Source organism: Phalacrocorax aristotelis, chromosome 8 (assembly GCF_949628215.1).
Source record: "Phalacrocorax aristotelis chromosome 8, bGulAri2.1, whole genome shotgun sequence".
Taxonomy (NCBI): domain Eukaryota; kingdom Metazoa; phylum Chordata; class Aves; order Suliformes; family Phalacrocoracidae; genus Phalacrocorax; species Phalacrocorax aristotelis.
The window spans coordinates 26,865,963-26,888,860 of record NC_134283.1 but is presented as its reverse complement, the minus strand read 5'-3'; positions in this window follow the sequence as shown (position 1 = coordinate 26,888,860).

The following is a 22,898-nucleotide window of genomic DNA, read 5'->3' as shown; positions in this document are numbered from 1 at the left end:
ACTTTCTTCTTCAGATTATATGAAAAATCCAAGAACTGTGTTACAGGAGATTTAAGTTAGAACAGCACAGAGGCTCAACTGTAAGAGTCTTTTACATTTTGGACTTTCAAATTCTTAAATTTGCCCTTTACTTAAAAAAGTCAATGATTTCACCAAGAAAGTTTGATTAGTTTCTTTTACTTTCTGTAATGAAGTGCCATCCTTTTTACACTTGAAAGGATCTTTGTAATAACGCAACATTGATCTTTTGAATACAGATGAGCTAACCTAGATAATAGGATTTCATACCCAAAAGAAAGGGCTTCTGAGCATATATATCTAAGGCTCGAGTGCCATCAAGAGGATTTTGAAGATAAGGCACCTATTCATGAGCAGATGTTTAGATTTGGCATTGCAAGAATACTCTTTCATTTCCATTATATTAGTAGGTGACCTTTTAATGCAAAGAAAAATTCCTTGGCATAACTGAGAATGTAGTAAACACACACACACGAGTGATGATGCAGAACCAAGCATGAAGAAGTAATACAAAGAAAGAAGCAGCCATCAGCAGCTTCCATGGATAAGAATTTTGGAGCTTTTCTTGGTTTGGTAGTCCTCTCCACACCACGATGCCTACTTTATTAACTGTGATAACGTCTTCTGGAAAGATAGCATGGTTTGAGAAAAATGTTAATGGTATTTTCATAGACAGAAAGGGCAATGAGGAATTTTTATTTAATATATCTGTTTCTATATTTAGAAGGGGAGTTTCACAATAGAAACTGTGCCAAAAACAGTGCCCAGTGGAAAACTGACAAGTTGCCTGTGTTCCTAACAAATAACCATCATTTACCATTTCCTTAGAGTGCCTAAATACAAAACCATCATTTCCAGCAAACAGAGCACAGAATTGGGTATCAAAATACTTGGATTTTCTTCCCAGTTGTAGTACAACCTTGTTGCATTCACTTCTCAGTCAGTGTAACAAATCTGCATTTTTATTCCTCCATCACTTCCTTCTGTTCAGTTACTTTAACAACCACAATGTGACAGCAGCAATTTCTTCTTATGTGCTTCTAATACACTCATATTGCTAGGTCTGTTTCATAATCTATAATAATTTCATTAACTCTGCCCCTTGCAAATAAAGATTGGGCCTATTCTGAAAAGGAAAGCCATGATGGAAAGAGTCTTAAAAGCAATTCAGGATGGATTCCCTGTCACCCATGACCTGTAACACAGAAAAACATTTAGCACAAAACCAGACTTATTAAGGGGAAAAAAAAATTCAAAGCACCTGTGCCAGAAAGCACCTTGTATAACGAAAGTAAAACCCTTCCCCTCCTCCTCCCAGAGAAAAACATAGCTTCTAACATCTCATCCAAGCCAGGCTGCCAAATCATTGTCGTAATGGAACAGCAAGAGCTGAACTCAAACTGTGCCTCAACACCATTTTCAAACACAACTCTATTCCAAGCGTAGGCAGAGCCTTTGAGGAAGATAACATAAAGAGCCATTTCAACTGACCTTTTTGAAATCTTTTTATGATATAGCCCATTAATAGGCTTATTGGGAAAGCATTTTGCACCAGAAAGATTTGTATTGGTCGGGATAACTTCAGTTGGACTTTTCCCATGTAGAGCAATCAGATTTTGCTGGTGACGGCACACATGTGCCATCATTTCAGCTTCAGCTCTCCAGGCTTTCAGACTACTGAAACACAATCATTCTATATTCAGAACATCAAGCGCTTCTGTTAGACCATGATAGCAGCAGGATACCTCCCGATTTTTTTCTTTGCAAGTGCCTTCAGGCAGCACCTATAGATTGGTAGTTTAAGAAGAAAGACAGACTGAGCCATGGCTTTAACTTGTAAACAGGGTCTTTGAAAGAGCAAAGGTGTGAGTTTGTCTCCAGTAAAGCAAACTTACTTTGCTGTTTGCTTTAGGCATTTTTGTGATAAATCTACAGAGTAGGAATGGATTTCCTGTCCGTCTCTGCAAACTTGCCTTTTACTGAACCAAGCAAAACTGCCAGAATTTTATTTCCAATGCCAACATGTGTGTCAGGGTCAAAGGCAAGGGGTCAAAAGTGCATTTCAGGATTAAGTGCATTTCTATTGAATGTTTATGCAATCTACTGTAGTAAGTGAAAATTAAACACTAGAATTTCCAGGGTGTCAGGAAGCAGAATGAGAAGGCTCTGCTATTCTTCTTCCGGCTTCTTTATTAATGCACTTCTGTCGTCATGTATCAGTAATTGACACCTCCAGATGAAGCAGATAAACATTCAATTTAAAATAGCAAGCTTTCACAATTATAAAATAATATTGTTTTTATTTTAATTAGATAAACAAAACTAAATCCTGTAGAGTGTTTTCCACCCCAAGATCTCAGTATGTTTTACAAGAAAAGTCCCAAACCAATTGCAATCACGATTTTCTCATTACCGGTTGAGAAAACTACAATGCAACAACTTGCTTGAAGTCACACAAATTTTCAGACTTTGGGCCATTGTTATCACTTCACAGCATCCTGCAGAAAAGGAACAAGGAGGCACATTTCCACACACACACCCCAAAAATGATCCTATTGTGTCCAGCCATTCTAACCTTTCTGTAGAAAAACACTCCAGAAATCTTAATGACAGGCTTGGCAGGTAGCATCTAGCTAAATATCATCTATTTTACAAGTGTTACATCAGAGGGAAAATGAACGTCCTACTTACACCATTAGCATGTGTCCATCAAATTGACAAATGCAGATAAATCAGCTGCTTTGCTGCTTCTATCAATATAAATACATAAAGAAATAATAAACATTATAAATTTTTAACTACCTCTTTGCTTCTACCTGCAAACATGAAATTCCCTCACGCTTCAATAACCGAAAAAATATACTCAATGAAGTCTAACAAATGTGCCATCTGTTCCGAGAAAGCTGATAAACCAGAGCAACAGTTAAATGAGACAATACTGACCTCCGGTGGCAGCTTTGCAGAGAAACAACTCCAGCAGCAAACGGCTCGTTTCTGAAACCGCGGGAATTTTCCTGTATACTGTCCTCATCATTCACCACTGTTGCAGCAACACGAGAAAGCCCTAGTCACAGGCAGGGGCGCTCAGCTTCAGACGCACACTTCAGAGTCAAAGCGAGCACCACAACTCCCGAGGACAGACTGAACAAGTTAGCAACGCTCGAAGAGGAAAAACAGTTGCAAATAATCTTTGTTCCCTTGCTTTAGTTTAAGTCTATTACATCTCTTTTCTTTAACAGTGCACACAGAGATTTAAATTAAACAAGACGATGATCCCCTCCTCTCCATCCCCTCCCCCCCCAAAAAAAAACACAAACAAACAAACCAACTCACTGAAGCATAAGCATACACACACGAAAAAAAAAAACAAACCAAAACCCTCTTTCCCCCAATGGAATGGTTAAGCACAAGAACAGATCATTTAACGAGATGGCACACTTTCCAGAACGGGCTTGTCTCAAGAACAGGCTTGGTGACTAGCTGTGCTTGCTCTTGCGCTGGGGCTAGGTGCTAGAGGAGCCTTCTTCCCAAGCCATCACCTGTAACTCACTTGTCCTGAAAAACACTAGCTTTACACAAATTCCACCCTCCTGTAGTTCACAGGCTGTTCACATCATTATCACGTGTTAAGCTGCACTGCTTAATGCATTACTAGAAGCCATTAACGTCCACCCTGCATTGCTTGTTCCTTTTGTAGAGAAAAAACGCACGTTCAAAAAACAGCTACTGTTTTTGTAGGCATTGAGATGACTGTGGACTGCACTTACCTTAGTGAACAAGGCCAAGGAAGAGAGGTGGGTTTTTTCCCCACGTGAAGGCGGGGTGGCAGTGTTCATAAATCTCCATTCTGTAACCTCTTCCCAGCACAAAGGCAAAACAAAAGCGTATTCTGAAGACTAACACTTAAACTAGAAAAGAAGTATAACTACCACCTAGAAACTCCGTCCACAGTTTTCATGCACATCACATGTAAGAACCTTTGTACTAGGTGCAGGCTGCATTTGGGTACTGCCATGCAGATACAGATGACGACCCTGAACCTCAGTTAAAGTCTTGAGGAATCTTATTGTTTTTATTCACCTGACCTAAATAGAGGGAAATACAGGAAGCAAGCAGAGAATGATGATATGTTAATGCAAAATGCCTGTGAGCAGTATTAGATTAACCCACTGACCGCAGAAATAAATGGTCCAAATAGAAGCCACGAAAAGGACATATCTATAGCTCTAAAACACAGCAACTCAGCACAGCACATGCATTACCTGTAGAATACTTGTAAGAGCTATGCTTTTTTACAGAAAAACCAGCATATCGAGCCCTCAGAAGCACAGTTAAGTCTCCACAGCAGCTCTCACTGCCTCAACGGTCGGTGGGGTTACAGTAGCGAGCGTGTAGCAAAAACATGAAGCTTCACACCTCAACAGTCAACTCATTTTACAGTTTGGAGAAGTCAGAAGTATTAGAAGATCATGAAAAAAAAAATTCCTCAAGAGTCCTTTTAAGTAAGCAGCTTAAACTATTATACTTCGAAAAAAATTAACCCTGCAGTAGCTAAACAAGCACAGCAATTTCTCCCGAAGTTTTCTCAAGACAGGATAATTTACCACAAACAGAAGAACAAGAAGACAGTAGTCCCAAACATAATCCTGAAAGAACGCAAATGCACAGTAAGCAAAAAAATTAATAAAAATGAAGGAAAAACAAATGTGCAGACGCCCCCTCAAGCCAAAGCCCGGCAGGCAGGCCTCGCCCTCAGCCAGGCGGCGCCATCTTGGGCTCCCTGCTGCGGGATGTGGGGCAGGAGGAGGAGGAGGGCAAGAAGGCGGCTACCACCACCACCACCACCTGCCAGTGTGAGGTGAGCATCCCAGATTTTAAGCTTCTGCTTTCGCATTTCTCCTGTCTTGATAGCTGTGGTGCATATTAAGGGGTTTCATTCTCAGAAAAGAAACATGGAAAAAGATAAAAACCTTGTGAAGCTCATCTTTTTTGACTAATTGCTGCTGTGCAGTTTAAGGGGTAACAATGACTTAGGCATCAGACTTGAGGATTGGTTTGTACAAAAAAAAGCAGCTCCATGCAGAGAAGTAATTGTAAAGCCCAACTAGAATAGAAGTGCTTGCGACATTGAAGTCTGGCCAGCAAAATGCAGCTAGTGCATTTATTTAAACATTTTGTCATAATGCTAGCAGCCCCCATGAAAGCGTTCACTTTATGCTTGAGAACTAGAAAATGAGACTGTCAACTACGAAAGTTACTCTGACCAATTTAATTTCCCTGTGTAAACTGGGTGAAGCCTTCAGTGCAGAACTGAAACAAGCTTTTGAAGTTATTTCAGTGTCACAGGACGCTCTCCCCGGGCATTGCTTTAGAAATGGTGGCATTGCCAGCAACAAGGCCTTATATAGGAAAGGCCCTATGCAGGACATGCCTTAGATGGACACTGACTGCAACTGCAGCTAAAGGTATGAAAAACCCACTGGGGTCCAATCTGGGAAGAGTTTTCCAGCCCAGGCAAAGTACTCTAAGGTGAAAATGTCCCTGCTGTGCTCTGAGTGAAGTTCTGAAATTTTTCATGTAAAATAACAGCAAAGTCATAAGTGGCTGCAGGAGGTGGAAATGAAAATGAAGATGAAGGCCCAGAGAGTTGTCCTGGCTCCAGCAGTTTCCATCCCCAATTTAATGCAACACATGATCTTTGACCACTTCCTAAAATAGGTGACTTAATTACTACCATGGTCCTTGATGCCAGCTTGGAGCCCTTCCTCTATTCCTAACTTACGTGAAGGTAGATATTCATAAGTGATACAGGATCAAGCCTCTACTATAACAACCCCTGCAGTGACTGGGGTTACATTAGGACAGTACTAAAGTCAGCAGGGAATACTTACATGCAATAAAGAGAAACACAAAGCCTCAGGGGACCACTAAGCAGTTGCTGAAATTCAGATGGAGAATTTTTGTAATAAAAGTGTTACACAGTATTTATGCCTGTTGTCTCTACCTGCCATAATCCAGTCCACTAGCTATCTTTTCTCAAGCTATGTTTATGGACTTTGAAAATGAGTCATCTTTTGGTTTATGTAGGATTAAGAAATTTTCCCCTCCCTCCCCATAATCCAGATAAATGATATCCACTCTTGCTGTCCTGTCTACTCAGATCTACCAAGCACATTTATCTTGCCTAATCTTCTTTTCCAGGATCCATGCTGACTACCCCTTAAGCAATTACATATATCTAAATGTTCTGTGTGCATAATTGCTCTCCATGTATTTTCTGCTGCTGAGATCAGATTTATAAGCCTACCGTGTTCTCAATCTTCTAGTCATTCTGCTTCTATTAGATGCTCACTGGTGCCTAATGCCATGCTTTGTCCTTTAATAAATTATCAGTAAAATATATACTTTTTGAAAAGAAATTCAAAATGGCCACCACTAAGACTCAAGAAGGGAAACTTTCTAAGCTATGTGTCTCCACTCTCATCCATCCTAGAGGCTTTTCATTTCATACAGGCCTGACAATTTGGAAAAGCCAAGTTGAAATAGCCTTTCTTAACACTTCCCTGGTCAGGGAGAAGCACAAGTGGGCTGCACATGGAGCAGGGGAGCAGGCCAAGCTCCTCACCCACTGGCCACAGCCCCGCTGTGACAGCAGCCAGCCCTGGGGGCAAAGCCCAGGGAGACTTCCCACAAAGCCTCTCCCAGCAGCCTGATCCTAGAGCCTGCGGTGGGGGTCACGGCTGACCCCTCACTGCAGCCAAACCTGGCCAGGGCCAGGGAAGAGGGGCTGCAGGGCCAGTGGCACCTTCAGAGCCCTGACTTCCAACTGCAGTATACCCTAATGTTCTAAATCTTTACCTGCAGCCTATCACTCCACTATTAAATTAATTCCCTTGCATTTTTCATATCTGTTCAGTATTCTTTCTGTTCCCTATATTGTCCCTAGTAGTTATTGCCTAGTAGTTAGCCTTCTCTGTTATAGCTCTCCTTTCCCTACCGGAAGTCCTCCTCAAAAATCAAACAAAAGGGATACCAAGCATAACCTGACATCTGAAACTAAAATTAAAATAAAGACTGAATATAGTGTCATATTTTACAGAATTTCCCTCCAACTCCACGTCTATTGCCTCAGAGAGAGAAGGAAATTAGTCCTTGCTCTGTACTGCGAGGGGTCCAGAGCCAGTATTTCCAGAGTTCCCCTCCTTTTGTCTAGACTTCCTGTTTCTAACTTGCTCTTTTCCCTTCCTCTGCATTAGTTTAACAGTGACCTCCAGAAGTGAAGCCTGTAGGTCTGTGGGATACGTAAGCACTTACAAGGAATGCTCCTGTGGTCACAGTTTGATGAATCACGTTTTTAGAAGCTGAAGAAAATGTACTCCTCCCCAAGCCTGTAGCATTGCATGGGGTTGTTGTGACCAAAGTGTATAACCTGGCACTTGGCCTTGTTAAACCTCATACAATTGACCTCGGCCCAATGATCCAGCCTGTCCGGGTCCCTCTGCAAAGCCTTCCTACCCTCAAGCAGATCGACACTCCCACCCAATATAGTGTCATCTGCAAACTTACTGAGGGTGCACTCGATCCCCTCATCCAGATCATTGATAAAGGTATTAAAAAAGACCAGCCCCAAAACTCAGCCCTGGGGAACTCTGCTTGTGACTGGCTGCCAACTAGATTTAGCTCCATTCACCACATCTCTCTGGGCTCAGCCATCCTGCCAGTTTTTTACCCAGCGAGGAGTACACCCATCCAAGCCATGAGCAGCCAGTTTCTCCAGGAGAATGCTGTGGGAAACAGTGTCAAAGGCTTTACTGAAGTCTGAGTAGACAACATCCACAGCCCTTCTCATCCACTAAGTCGGTCACCTGGTCATAGAAAGAGATCAGGTTGGTCAGGCATGATCTGCCTTTCATGAACCCATGCTGGCTGGGCCTGATCCCCTGTTTGTCCTGCACATGCCACGTGATGGCACTCAAGACGATCTGCTCCATAACCTTCCCTGGCACTGAGGTCAGGCTGACAGGCCTTATTTCCACGGATGCTGCTTCCAGCTCTTCTTATAGATGGGTGTCACATTTGCTAACCTCAGTCAACTGGGACCTCCCCAGTTAGCCAGGACTGCTGATAAAGGATGGAAAGTGGCTTGGTGAGCACTTCTATCAGCTTCCTCAGTACCCTTGGGTGGGTCCCATCCGGCCCCATAGACTTGTCTGTGTCCAAGTGGTCTAGCAGGTTGCTAACCATCTCTCCTTGGATTATGGGGGCTTCATTCTGCTCCCCATCCCTGCCTTCCAGCTCAGGGGGCTGGGTCCCTGGACAGCAACTGGTCTTACTATTAAAGACTGAAGCAAAGAAGGCAATAAGTACCTCAGCCTTTTCCTCAGCCTTTGTCACTATGTTTCTCCCCACATCCAATAAAGGATGGAAATACTTCATAGCCCTCCTTTTGTTGGTAATGTATTTACAGAAACATTTTTATAGTCTTTTGCAGCAGTAGCCAGATTAAGTCCTAGTCGGGCTTTGGCCCTTCTGATTTTCCCCCTGAATAACCTCACTACATCCTTGTAGACCTCCTGAGTAGCCTGCCCCTTCTTCCAAAGGTCATAAACTCTCCTTTTTTTCCTAAGTTCCAGCAAAAGGTCTCTGTTCAGCTAGGCCAGTCTTCTTCCCCGCCAGCTCATCTTTCAGCACATGGGGATGACCTGCTCCTGCACCTTTAAGATTTCCTTCTCAAAGAACGTCCAGTCTTCCTGCTCCTTTGCCCTTCAGTACTGCCTCCCAAGGGACGCTATCAACCAGGCTCCTAAACAGGCCAGTCTGTCCTCCGGAAGTCCAAGGTGACAGTTCTGCTGACCCCCCACCTTACTTCTCCAAGAATCAAAAAATCCATCATTTTGTGATTACTGTGCCCAAGATGGCCTCCAACCATCACATCACCCACAAGTCCTTCTCTGTTCACAAAAAGCAGAGGTGCCTTTCCTAGTTGGCTCCCTCACCAGCTGTGTCGGGAAGCTATCTTCCGCACACTCCAGGAACTTCCTAGACTTTACTTTCTGCTGTATTTTATTTCCATCAGACATCTGGTAAGCTGAAGTTCCCCACAAGAACAAGTGCTGAAAGGGATGAAAACATACAATGAATATTATGCGTGTTAGTATTTTAGTTACTGAGTTATCTTCATTTACACAAATGTTATTTAACTTGCTTTCAGATAAATGATTTTGTTTATGGACACTGATTGTCTTGTACTTACACTGTGTCTCTTTATGCTTTTTTCCTTCTTAGTATCTGTTGCCTGTGTGTATCCCTGTCATCAGTGTATACAATTGCATTTATATTGGAGCTAACTATCCACTAAAGACCTGAAATTGTCATGCACAGACTTGGTTTCTGTTTATTTTTCCTTCAGTTTACCAGAGATAGTATAGTCCCCCATAGTCCAGGAAGTATGGTGCTCTGGGTCCTAGGGGAGAAAATCTGAAGATACTGCTTCACCTGTGTGAATCAAGCAGCTCTTCATAATGCCTCTTTGATGTTCATACACCTGGGAGTGGATAAAAAAAATACCTGCTGCTGTCACCCACTGGGCTGTGTGTGCCTGTATTGACTGTTCTTGTAAGGAACAGTAAAACATTGCAAGACTGTTGTTTTACAGTTTAGATTCATACAGAAAATATACAGAACATCACACAGAGGAGCATGTTTTGCTTTCATTTGGACCTTTCTTTTCACAAACTCTTCCCTTCCTGCCATCTTCCTGTGGGAACTGAACTTGGGCAAAATAAAGTCCCCTTGTATACAAGGGCATGTTTGTTCATGTTTGGTTCTTCAGACTGACACCCATCTTTTGAAACTCCGCTGTTGCAAAGTATGCACTGCTCAAAATACTCCTTTTCCCACTTCTGCTAGAATACTGAAATATATAATTCATCTCAACCTTGTGCCTTGTCAGCTTTTAATACTTCTAATTGCCTGTCTGTTCCAGCATAATCATAAAATCTTTTAACATCTCACTTACTCCAGTTTCCAGAATTTGACCTTCTTCAGCCTTTTTCATGAATAACAGGCCAAATAAATTCATTTAGACTACTGGTAGTGTCAGCATCATTCATCTTCAGCTTTTTTTACTGGATTTCCCCCTGGCTATTTGCTGCTTATAAATATAAAATAGTGTTTCACTTATTTCTACATTTTCTTAATTCTTGTAACCTTTTTCTGTCATAGAATTGTAGGATAATTCAGGTCAGAAGGCACCACAGGAGGTCTCTAATCTGACCTGCTCTAAACAGGGTCAGGTAAGGATATGTGGCTTTATTCTGTCTGGTCTTGAAAAGCTACAAGGATAGAAACTGCACAGCCTCTCTGGGCAACTTGTTCCAGTGCCCGACTGTCCTCATGGTGTGAAAGGCTTTCCTTATGTCCAGTCTGAATCACTCGTGTTTAAGTTTATGTCCATTGTCTCTTGTTCAACAGCTCTTCAACAGCAACCTGCCTGCCAGAACCCCTGGCACATTCCTGCAGAGCTGCTCCCCAGCCTGGATCAACTGCAAAAGGCTCTTCCTTCCCAAGTACAGCATTTGGCATTTGTCCTTGATGAATTTTATAAGGTCCCTGTTGTCCATTCCTGCAGCCTGTTTAGATCCATCTGAATGGCAGCCTTGCCCTTGAGCATAGCAACTGCTTCTCACAGTTTGATGCCATCTGCAGACTTGTTGAGCATGCACTCCATCACCTTCCCCAGGTCATAGATTCATCCCATTTGTTTCTTCCAGCTGTGACAGAGAAGGAAGCTGTTTTCTTCACAGTAGAAATGGCGCAGCTGGTGTTGTCCTTCCAATATTGGTCTCAGGGCTGGCATTCACCTCAGAGGTGAGTTCTTCAGGGTTACCATTGAACTAATTGAACTTATATGGGATATTTGTGCTACCTCTTTGTATCTCCTGAGGCAACAGAACTAAGTGGCTAGGACTGGTATACAAATCCAAGCTTCCTTTATATTGATTCTTTTCCCTTGACTCCTGTTAAGCTTTTTTTTTCATACCTTATTTGCCCATCCATCACTCAGGACTTTCCAAAACTGCTGTCCTGATTTTCCTATATTCTAATGACTCAGAGTTCCCAAGACACTTACTATTAGATGATGATCAGTAATTCTGAAAATGAGACCATTCGCTGGTTGAATCAACAGGCAAGAACAGAACCTGGTATTTGAAATTGTACAGGGCTGTTTTGGAAACTTCCCACACAGGCCGTGGCAACAGGCACAACAAGCTGTGCATCGAACGTACCAGGCAAATAAAGTGTGTGTGTGTGTGTATATATATATATATATATATATATATATATATATATATATATATATAAATGAGGATCAGAAACTCCAAACACTTAAAGTTCCTATTGATGACTAAAGAGATCTGTGTGCTGGAGTGCAGGTAGAAGGAGGAAGAGCATAGCAGGAAGTCAGAAAATGTTTGTATGTACAGCTGGGCTTAAAGGCATTAGCCCTGAGTGTTCAAAAGAAGCTTTTCCTGGACACATTGGCTAAATTACTTTTCTGTCTTCTGGCAGAGGGCCACCCTGAAGGACTAAGAGCCTATTAACCACAACTGCTCCCACCACCACCTAAGCTGTTCCCTTAGCTCAAATCATAGAAACATGTGTGTTGGTACAAGAGGACCTTTGCCTATAAAATGTTTCTGTAATTTCTCTAGTAGTACTAACTGTGTGAGTAATTAGCTTTCCCAGATTTCTTTAAAGTAAAATCTAGAAGCTATTTAGCCCCTCCTTTGCCTTTTACCAACACAACAATCCCATGAAATGCAGGGCAAGCCCTGTCTGCACATATTCTTACTAGTAGAGAATTGTCACTGCAGCTGGGGTAGGAGCAGTGGCTTTGGGGATCTGGTTGGGTCCATCCCCCTGTGATTGCACTCACTGCCATGACTAACAGCTGGCACTGTGCCAGCTACAGTGAAGAAAATTAACTCTATCTCAGTCAAAACCATGACAAGTTCCTACACCGCAATGAAAAGATTTGGAACTTAACTGCTCCACTCTTTGATACTGATATGAATTACAGTAACCCCAACAGATTACTATCAAACCTTAAAAATACATGTAAGGGGATAATCTGTATCCTTATTCACCTCTCTTCAGACACTCCCAAGCATTGATGCTTCAAAGTTTTATGCCTGTGCTTAAATGTAAGCATGGTAAGGAACCCTACTGAAATCAGTGGAACATTAAGCACAGACAGAAATCTTTTCTGTAATAGTTTTCTTAATGTAATTCCTAATCCCTGCTGTCTACATGATTTTTCTTTTTCCATAACTATTAAGGGCAATTTTTCATGCTGGCAAACGTCCTATAACGTTACACAGCAGTCATTATTTTGGAAGCTAGTGTCACAAAACAGCCAGTCCTCCTCACGAGCCCTTTCTCAGGTTATAAAGAATCCATTTCATACAGAAGTCTCATTTCTCTAAGGTTTTAATTAAATACAAATTCAGGCAAATAAGAGTTATAAAGTAAACAAACAACACTTGCAAAGCCACAACTTCCCTGAGTTCAAAGCTACAACTCAAGTACCCTCAAGACAGTGCTAACTTTACCATTCAATTTATCTCTGAACTCCGAACTCTCATCAAAACCAGTGTATATTGTAGGAGGCTATATATTTCTATCTTATTATACAGTTCATCTAAGCTCCAGTTACACTGTAATCCCTAGATGCTCAAACATTTTTATATGTGAGTGACTGGTTGTAAAGTTAACACATCAAACCAACAGCTTAAATAAAGATATTCCACTTAAAAAGAATACCCATAAGAACGAAAAAATATCTGTAAGTCGGCAAGGCACGTGGCGGCAGCAATGGTAAGTCCTGCGACTGGGCTCTAGATTGGGGTAGAAAAGGGGGTTTCCTGTGCCAGGGAACCCGATAAAAAGCCCAGTGGGGCCCTCATGCCAAAAAACCCAGCCGCTTTCGCGAGCGAGGCAGACAGGGCTTGGGCGTTGCTGGGGCAACCCCTTGGGAGCATGAGCGATGAGGTGTGCAGTGACCAGGATGGTCAAACAGCGAGTTGCGCGTCAGGAAGGGCGTGGCGCGGCAGTTTGCGCGGCAGTTCACGCAGGCAGGGCAAGCCGGCAGCTGGTGAGCTCTTCTCATGGTCCACGCTCTCCCGGAAAAGACTTAGCCGTGGTCTCTGCTCATAGAAGAGCCATTGCCAGGAGGCATGTGGTGATGCAGGTGTAACTCCCACTAGAACATGCAGCCACCCAGGTCTCTGGCTGCAGGGAGTGCCAGAGCCTTGCTCCAGTCGTGGAGGGCTCCCGAGAAACCACCTGCGTGAGGTGTGAGCAGGAGGAGGATCTGCTCAGCATGGTAGCAGAGCTGAAAGAAGAAGTTGCAAGACTGAGGAGTATCAGGGAATGCAAGAGGGAGGTAGACTGGTGGAGCCACTCCCTACCATCCCTGAGATGAGCATACCAGATGGAAGCATCAAGAGGAGGAGTGGCTCCCCTGCCCTCGTGCCACCAGGCAGAGGGAGGGGACCCAAGAGACGGAAGATGGATGCAGATCCCTGCTCAGCGCAGCAGGCGAATCCTCTCCCGGCCAACTTCACCCCGCCAGGTGCCCTTACGCAATAGGTATGAGGCTCCGGAACCCAAGGGCCAGGAGGATGAAGATATGGACAGTGATCCACCCAAGGGGTTGGCTAGAGCGAACCAGTCAGCCCCACGCATTACAACGGCCACTGATAAGAAAAAAAGAAGGGTAATTGTCGCAGGCGACTCCCTTCTGAGGGGAACAGAGGGCCCGATATGCCGGCCGGACCCATCCCATAGGGAAGTCTGCTGACTCCCTGGGGCAAGAGATAAGAGACATTACCAGGAAGCTCCCTAGGCTAGTAAAAGGATCCGATTATTGTCCGCCAGTGGTTGTTCAGGTCGGCAGTGATGAGGTAGCTGGGAGAAGTACAAAGACAATTAAAAGGGACTTTTGAGAACTGGGGCAATTGCTTGAAGGATCAGGAGTGCAGGTAGTGTTTTCCTCCATCCCATCGGTAGCTGGGAGGCATACGGAAAGGAACAGGAAGTCCCATCTCATTAGCACGTGGCTCAGAGGCTGGTGCCAGTGGCGGAATTTTGTTTTTTTTGATCCCGGGGCAGTTTACATGGCACCAGGCCTGCTGGAGACAGATGGGGTTCACCTGTTGCAAAGGGGGAAAAGGATTCTGGCTCAGGAGTTAGCAGACCTCATTAAGAGAGCTTTAAATTAGATGTAAGGGGGAAGGGGATGAAACCAGGCTTGCTAAGAATGAGCCTGAGGGTGACATGCCTGTGTTGGAGAAGAGATCAATAGCTCAACTGAAGTGCATTTACACCAATGCATGCAGCATGGGCAATAAAAAGGAGGAGCTGGAAGCCATTGCGTGCCAGGGAAAATATGATGTGGTCGCCACCATGGAAACATGGTGGGATGACTCGCACAACTGGAGCGCTGCAATGAATGGCTACAAGCTCTTTGGAAGGGACAGGCAAGGAAGGAGAGGTGGAGGGGTAGCCTGTATGTTAGAGACTCTTTTGACTGTCTAGAACTCAACAACAGTAATGATAAGTTTGAGTGCTTATGGGTGAGGATCAGGGGGAAGGCCAATAAGGGAGACATCCTGGTGGGAGTCTGTTATAGACCACCCAACCAGGATGAGGAGACAGATGAAAGTACTCTACAAGCAGTTGGCTGAAGTCTCACAATCTCTAGCCCTTGTTCTTGTGGGAGACTTCAGCTTACCAGATATCTGCTGGAAATACAACACAGCAGAGAGAAAGCAGTCTCGGAGTTTCCTGGAGTGTGTGGGAGACAACTTCCTGACGCAGCTGGTAAGCCAGCCAACCAGGGGAGGTGCCCCGCTGGACCTGCTGTTTATGAACAGAGAAGGCCTGGTGGGTGAGGTGGTGGTCGGAGGCTGTCTTGGGCTCAGCAACCATGACATGCTTGAGTTCTCGATTCTTGGAGAAGTAAGGAAGAGGGTCAGCAAAACCACTACCCTGAACTTCAGAAGGGCAGGCTTTGGATTGTTAAGGAGTCTGGTTAACAGAGTCCCTTGGGAGGCAGTCCTGAAGGGCAAAGGAGTCCAGGAAGGCTGGATGTTATTAAAGAAGGAAGTTGCAAAGGTGCAGGAGCAGGCCGTCCCTGTGTGCCATAAGTGGAGCAGGCAGGGGAGAAGACTGGCTTGGCTGAATAGGGAGCTTTGGCTGGAACTCAAGAAAAAAAGGAGAGCTTACTGCCTTTGGATGTTGTGAGGTTATGCAGGGAAAAGGTTAGGAAGGCGAAGGCCCAGCTGGAACTTAAACCGGCTGCCACCGTTAAAGATAACTAAAAATGTTTTTATAAATACATCAGTGACAAAAGGAGGGCCAGGGAGAATCTCCCTCCTTTGTTGGATGCTGAAGGTAACCTCGCCAGGAAAAATGAGGAGAAGGCTGAGGTACTTAATGCTTTCTTTGCCTCAGTCTTTAATAGTCAGACTGGTCATCCTCAGGGCTGTCAGGCCCCTGTGCTGGGAGATGGAGATAGTATGCAGAATGAAGTCCCAGCTGTTGGAGAGATGGCAGTCACCGACCTGCTCCTTCACCTGGATGTTCACAAGTCCATGGGGCCAGATGGGATCCACCCAAGGATACTGAGGGAGCTGGCAGAGGAGCTCGCCAAGCCACTCTCCATCATTTATCAGCAGTCCTGGTCAACCGGGGAGGTCCCAGATGACTGGAAACTAGCGAATGTGATGGCCCTCTACAAGAAGGGTTGGAAGGACACTCTGGGGAACTACAGGCCTGTCAGCCTGACATCGGTGCCAGGAAAGGTCATGGAGCAGATCATACTGAATGCCATCATGCAGCACGTACGAGACAACCAGGGGATTGGGCTCAGCCAGCATGGGTTTATGAAAGGCAGGTCCTGCCTCACTAACCTGGTCTCCTTCTATGATAAGGTGACCTGCTTAGTGGATGAGGGGAAGGCTGTGGATGTTGTCTACTTGGACTTTAGTAAGGCCTTTGACACTGTCTCCCACAGCATTCTCCTGGAGAAGCTGGCTGCTCACGGCTTGGACAAGTGCACTCTGCGCTGGATTAAAAACTGGCTGGATGGCTGAGCCCAGAGAGTGGTGGTGAATGGAGTCAAATCCAGTTGGTGGCCAGTCACAAGTGGGGTTCCCCAGGGCTCAGTGTTGGGGCCGGTCCTGTTCAATATCTTCATTGATGATGTGGACGAGGGGACTCAGTGCACCCTCAGTAAGTTTGCAGATGTCACCAAGCTGGGTGGAAGTGTTGATCTGCTGGAGGTCAGGAAGGCCCTACAGAGGGACCCGGACAGGCTGGATCATTGGGCCGGAGCCAATGGTATGAGATTCAACAAGGCCACATGCCAGGTCCTGCACTTGGGTCACAACTACCTCATGCAACGCTACAGGCTTGGGGAGGAGTGGCTGGAGAGCTGCCTGTGGGGAGAAGGACCTGGGGGTGTTGGTTGATAGCCGGCTGAACATGAGCCAGCAGTGTGCCCAGGTGGCCAAGAAGGCCAATGGCATCCTGGCTTGTATCAGGAATAGTGTGGCCAGCAGGATTAGGGCGGTGATAGTGCCCCTGTACTGGGCACTGGTGAGGCCGCACCACGAGTACTGTGTGCAGTTTGGGGCCCCTCACTACAAGAAGGACATTGAGGTGCTGGAGCGTGTCCAGAGAAGGGCAACAAAGTTGGTGAAGGGTCTAGAGAACAAGTCTTATGAGGAGTGGTTGAGGGAGCTGGGGTTGTTTAGCCTGGAGAAGAGGAGGCTGAGGGGAGACCTTATCGCTCTCTACAACTACCTGAAAGGAGGTTGTAGCGAGGTGGGGGTCAGTCTCTTCTCCCTAGTAACAAGCAATAGGACAAGAGGAAATGGCCTCAAGCTGCGCCAGGGGAAGTTTAGGTTGGACATTAGGAAAAACTTCTTCACCAAAAGGGTTGTCAAACAGTGGAACAGGCTGCCCAGGGAGGTGGTGGAGTCTCCATCCCTGGAGGTATTTAAAAGAAGGGTAGATGTGGTGCTTGAGGATATGGTTTAGTGGTGGACTTGTCAGTGACAGGTTAGCAGTTGGACTCAATGATCTTAAGGGTCTTTTCCAACCTTAACTATTCTATGATATACTTAAGAGCATGTGAGAACAGAATGGTTGAAAACTTAGACAATTTATGTCATTAGTGAGTCAGTGTAAATGAACCTGATGTAAATTAGATCAGAAATCACTGATACCATTAGAAATTAACTTATCTGACAGGTATGCAAAGGTCTGTCACAGTTCACTAATGTGTTTTCTATTTTCATTTTAGGAAGTAAATTAGTTTTAAATTTGGATTGTCCATTTTGGCATGTTATTGCAGCCAATAATCAAAGAGAGAAAAATTCGAAAGCAAAAAGAAACTGGTTTGAAACTTTGATTCCTGCCCCCATCCCCAACATACACAGAGAACACCTCTGTCTTCGTGGCCCAGCAGCTTCTGGTCCTGTCACCAGACCCTGCACAGCAGCACACATGTGAGCATCCACTTCTGCCCTTGTACCCCACTGATGGCTTGTCCTGCTTTTTGCCTGCTCTAACAGATGCCACACAGGCACAGGTCACGATGGAGCTCCTGCATGTACCACCTGAAGGTATGTTAGCGTGGTTTGGAGCAAGAGTTAGCCTGCTGCTGTCATGTTCTCCACACACAGCATACTTTCTGAGCCTCCTGAATAGATATGCAGTCCCTCCAAAGCACATACTGGGAGGAGGGGCAATTTTCCTTAACACACTTAGTTGTTTCTTGTGATACTAACCACTGAAAAATCAGTTTCCGCCAACTGTCCTAATTCAGATACCCATATTCACCTCCAACAGAAAAGACCTAAGTGCAATGAGTTCACATACATGCTTAATCTGTGTGTGTTGTTATAGGTGGGTAGTGTCAGGCAAGGCTGAGTGAATTATTTCAGTCGTTTCTTAAGAGCTTAAGCGCTCAGAAGAACTTCATTCATAGGAATTATGTTTTAAGGAAGTTTTTCTGTGAATCTGTATTAAGAACTGAACTAACACTTTACACAAATACTGAAGCAAAGAAAGCCTGGACAGCAAGCTGACTGGATTTTATGGAGTCCACTCACTGTATTTCACAGAATTGGAGATGTTCTCTGGGTAGTATCCTTCTTGTTAAAAAATACACACATGAAAATCTCCAACCCCACTGCTTCAGTTGTAGTCCCCATATTTCACAACGGCGTTCTAAATGCATCTTCTCAGAGGCCCAGAATGTGTATGGCAGGGGAAAGCTACTAATGAGGTTGTATCCTAAGCCAGTTATAACTTGACAAATCAGTATACTAGTTTTGAGTGAACTACAGAACAGCTGTAGCCTAGTGGAGTGATCTGGAAATCCAAATGTCATCTATCCTTTGCTCAAGGATGCAGCATTTGGTGCAAATTGCTTCTGCCTTCCTTCAGCTATAGTAATTTAATGTGGAACTGACAGGTGCATTGATCACTTGGCCAGATCCTCTTCCAGACAGCAGACAGAAGATGGGAAAAATGCCAGTCTGCCATTTTGTAACTTACATTTCTTTTTGTGTGATGAGAAACATCACTAACTTCTGACAACCTGGTTTTATTTGAAATCTAGTATGTTACATACAGTAGGAAATGAAAGAAGCTAGAATATTGTTTTGAACTGAAATTATGTTTTCCTAGAGATTTTCACATCTGCAGAAATGTGGCTCTTAATAATCAATTTCATCAAATGTCATGCATCATCTGATTTTCCTGTTTCACTTTCACTCCATAAACTATGAAGCCCAGAGTACCAAAGCAGAGTGGATATGCAGAGCTATGACCTCAGTTTTGCTTTTCTTTCAGTGTTTAACAGAGAGAATATTAAATTTTGGAATTTAAGAGAATCTAGAACTCCAGAATCCAGTAAGTTCAGTTCATACATTTACTTTTTAGGTTTGGAATTTGTCTGCAAAATTTTTAGCAAATTAGGCATTTGTCCGTTAGCAAATTGGAAATTTGGAATGCAAGGAAGCAGTTTGAAGCTTATTTTTGAGAAAAACTGGCAACAGCTTATTTTACAAATGTGATGGGCATGAGAGTCCAGCTGTGCACCAAAGCCCTTGGAGATTACGTCACTGGCATTTCTGCTACAGAGCTTCTACTGGAAAGCAAACACTTCTTATACCTTAGTGCTTCCCAAAACAGCCAAGAAATTTCCTCAAATGACTCACCCCTGAAAAATGTCAGGTTTCTATTGAACTCACAGGAGCCCAAATTTCTGGGAAATTGGTAGTAGATGTTGCTTCATGGCTTCAAGACCACTGGTCTAATAAGAATTCTCTACCTTTCCCTGATGGCTTTTCAGTTTATCAGTAACAAGCAGAGAAGCATGCCATTTTTGGAATTGATCCATACTTCAGTTACTTACAACAAACTTTAACAACAAAAAGGAGTCAAATGGAGAGAATGACAGCTTTGTGAAGATTTACAGTGACAACCATTCTGCAGTGCCTCAGCCCAGCAATAAACCAGAAAGTACCGAGGTTAAAAACAGAGTTCTGTCACTGTTTGAAGACCATGAAACTTTTCTCTGTGCACAGATATTAACAGGTATCACTGCTATGAAGCCATGCTAATAAAATTAGCTGTAGAAGGTAGAGAAAGAGCACAACACTAAGCCAACAAGTTACATTTCTCTTGAAATGGAGTCAATAGACTGGTTGTATTTTGGGTTGGTTTTTTTTTTTTAAATTCCAATACTGTATTTCCTAGAATAGTGGAGACCTAGCAAAGAACTGAAACATTGACAAAATGCCAACTTTAACTTCGTTTTACTTTCATTTTGTTTAGGGATAAATCTGTATGTTCTTTATCTCATCTTTACATAGAAATAAATCAGAAGAGACCTCATGATACAAGAAACTTGATTTCATTCATTAAAGATCCATCCTTTGGGTTTAGAAGGCCTGGAAGATAAAGTGTGAAGCGCATCTTCGCAGTCTAAACAGAAAATGAGACTTTAAAAGCAGTGACTTTTCTTTATCCCCATAGCTGACAGAGAGCAATGAATAAATTAATATAAACACTAAATAGCCCTAGAATGAGGATTCGAGCAGGCGCGACTCTAATGCCGTACTTTCACAATCACCAAGCTGGCAGAAATCAGCACTGCTTCTGCAAAAAGAAGACTTACTTTCCTCTACACACAAAGACTGTGCCTCATACACTCACAATGATTTTGACCCCAAACTGTTCCTGGGCTCTTGTTGACCAACACAAATACCTACAGAGCCACAGAGCCAGAAACACAAAGCCAGAGAAGAAAAGGGAGGCATATGACCAATTCTTTCAACAGCAACATAGCTGAAAAGCGATCAGAAAATTACAATCCTAGTTCCACTGTCTCTTGCAATATCTATAGTGGTTTCTTAGATTATCTATAACCAAAGGAGGGAAATGTCATGAAAAGTGTCTGTCTAGTAATAAAGTGTTATGGAGACTGCATTCTCCAGGGCAACCTGTACTGTGCTTTATGGTGGGCGATGCTGAGGATGTAGATCCCCTCTGACAAGATATAACTGAATGGTAGTCTTTTCTTCTTCACAGAAATGATGGAGTTAAACGATTTTTCTTTTCCAACTGGAACTCTGGAAATAATGATTCCTTAGTCTTGACTTGGTACAAAAAAGGTAAGAGGAAATGTTGTTTCTATACTTTGGTTTAAATATTTATGTCAAAGATAATAGACTGTTACTGATTTTGTAACTTATCATATGTAAAAGCTACAATTTTCACCTTTTAAGCATTAGGAACAATTTTTCTTGGCAGGAAAACTATGTAGCTAACAGACACGACATTTAAGAACATACTTGCCTTTCACCTTTATAATCTGTCACAGCCTTCAGATTATGGTAGTAAAATAAAGAAATGAGAGCTGGATGGAGTTTGGTATGTATTTTTTATAGACTACATATGGAGCAAAATGGAAAACACTGCTAAATAAAGACTGCTGAGTTTTACCATTAACATACTGAAATAAAATGTATATTTATCTGAACAGAATCTAGATCTTGACACACATTTATGCAAAAGGATCTAATATCTCAGCTTGGGACTTCCCACATATTTATGACAGCTTGATGTTCATGATCACCTTGCCAGAATTTAGGCAGAATTAGCCCAAAACTCCTGGTCGAAAGCATTAATGAGGCAAAGCTTCAATTTGGGTTATACTTCTGTGCCATGCTGTAAAAGTTAATGAATAAAAGGAGCTACCCATTTAACCCAGTTACAGTCAGTGTGACCTCAAAACCTTTTAGGTTGATTTTCCTTACACTTCAAAATAAATTTTGAATTGTCAAAACTGCATCTAAGGCATTTTTTAAAAGCACTAGTAACAAGACCCTTGGACTGCAGTCTAGCTGGGATTATAGTTTTCATTGAACATAGCCTTTAAATATATCTAAACCATTTTTTGTGGAAGGGATGCAGTAGGAGGTGGGAAAATTCCTATCACCTTAGCATTTGATTTTCCTGTATCTTCGGTCATCCAACTCGTCAAGAGTTTAACTAGGAGGATCACATTTTCTTGATACATCTCTTGTCACCTTCTAGTCACACTGTCATCCTTTGAAACTTACTCCAGAGTTACAACGGTTTAGTGTAACTAGCTCTAGACCCTTCTTTTTTCAAACTAATACATTTTCTGTCTTTTTAAGTGGAAAAATGAAGTGTTGGGCTGGGTAACAATGTATACAAGGTGCAACACATCCATGAATTAAATCATACTGCCAATACCTTACACAAAAATGTTGTCAGGAATGGTGCTTATGAAGCAAGAGTTCCCCAAACCATTCCTTTCTGTTTGAACAATTGTAGATTTTACTACACACAAAAAAGTTCTACATTTGCAGAATCAAAGGAAGTGCTCAGTGTGAGAAAAATTCAGGATTGAAATCCTCCCAGTAAAATGCCCAACTCATCTCTCTTAGGTAACTTTACGTTTGGGAGAGAAGCCCTTTTTCCTGCCTGGGCAAACTGCTCCATTTACAGTAATGGATGCAGTGCCAATTAACTTATACAGGTGAAGGGGATGGATGGTTAGAGCACTTTCCTGTAGGTGGAAGAGATGGTTTTGCATCCTCTTGAAAAAGAAAAAAAAAAAAGCCCATTTCATTAAAAAGACACTGAATTGGATACTGCACTCGTCAGTATTGTAACATCCACTTTTTTTTCCAATGGATCTAGCAATAAGCAATTTGAGAACAATTTAACAAAAATCAGAAGTAAATCCAGAATGGCCTATACTGCCTTCCAAATATTAATTTATTTTCCCATGTTTTTAAAATGGAAATTAAATAAAAAAGAACCATTTAGAGAATTATTTAGCTACTTGATTTTAATAAAATACTGTCACTTCTGATTATATATGCCAGAGGAAAAAAAAAAATACCACAGGAAACTAAACGTACAGTGGAATAGCAAGTCTACTGTCCACCTCAGTGTTCCCTGAAATTTTTCTTCTTGTGGCTTTTATTATCCCCATCCCTGAATTTTCATATCAGTTTTAAATTTACTGTGATTTTTAAAAAAAATATGTCAAATTTAATAAAAACTTAGCAGCCTGCAACTGGAGGGGATGTACTCAGAATCTTCCTGACCAAGCACTGAGGCACCGGATGTTTCAGGCTCGTATTTTCAAAACTTTCAGTACTTTTTTTTTTTTTTTTTTGTGTACATTTATCACATCCCCAAGGCAGCAGCACATTGGCAGAGAAACGCTGGTCCAACCTAATCTAACTCTGGAAATATTT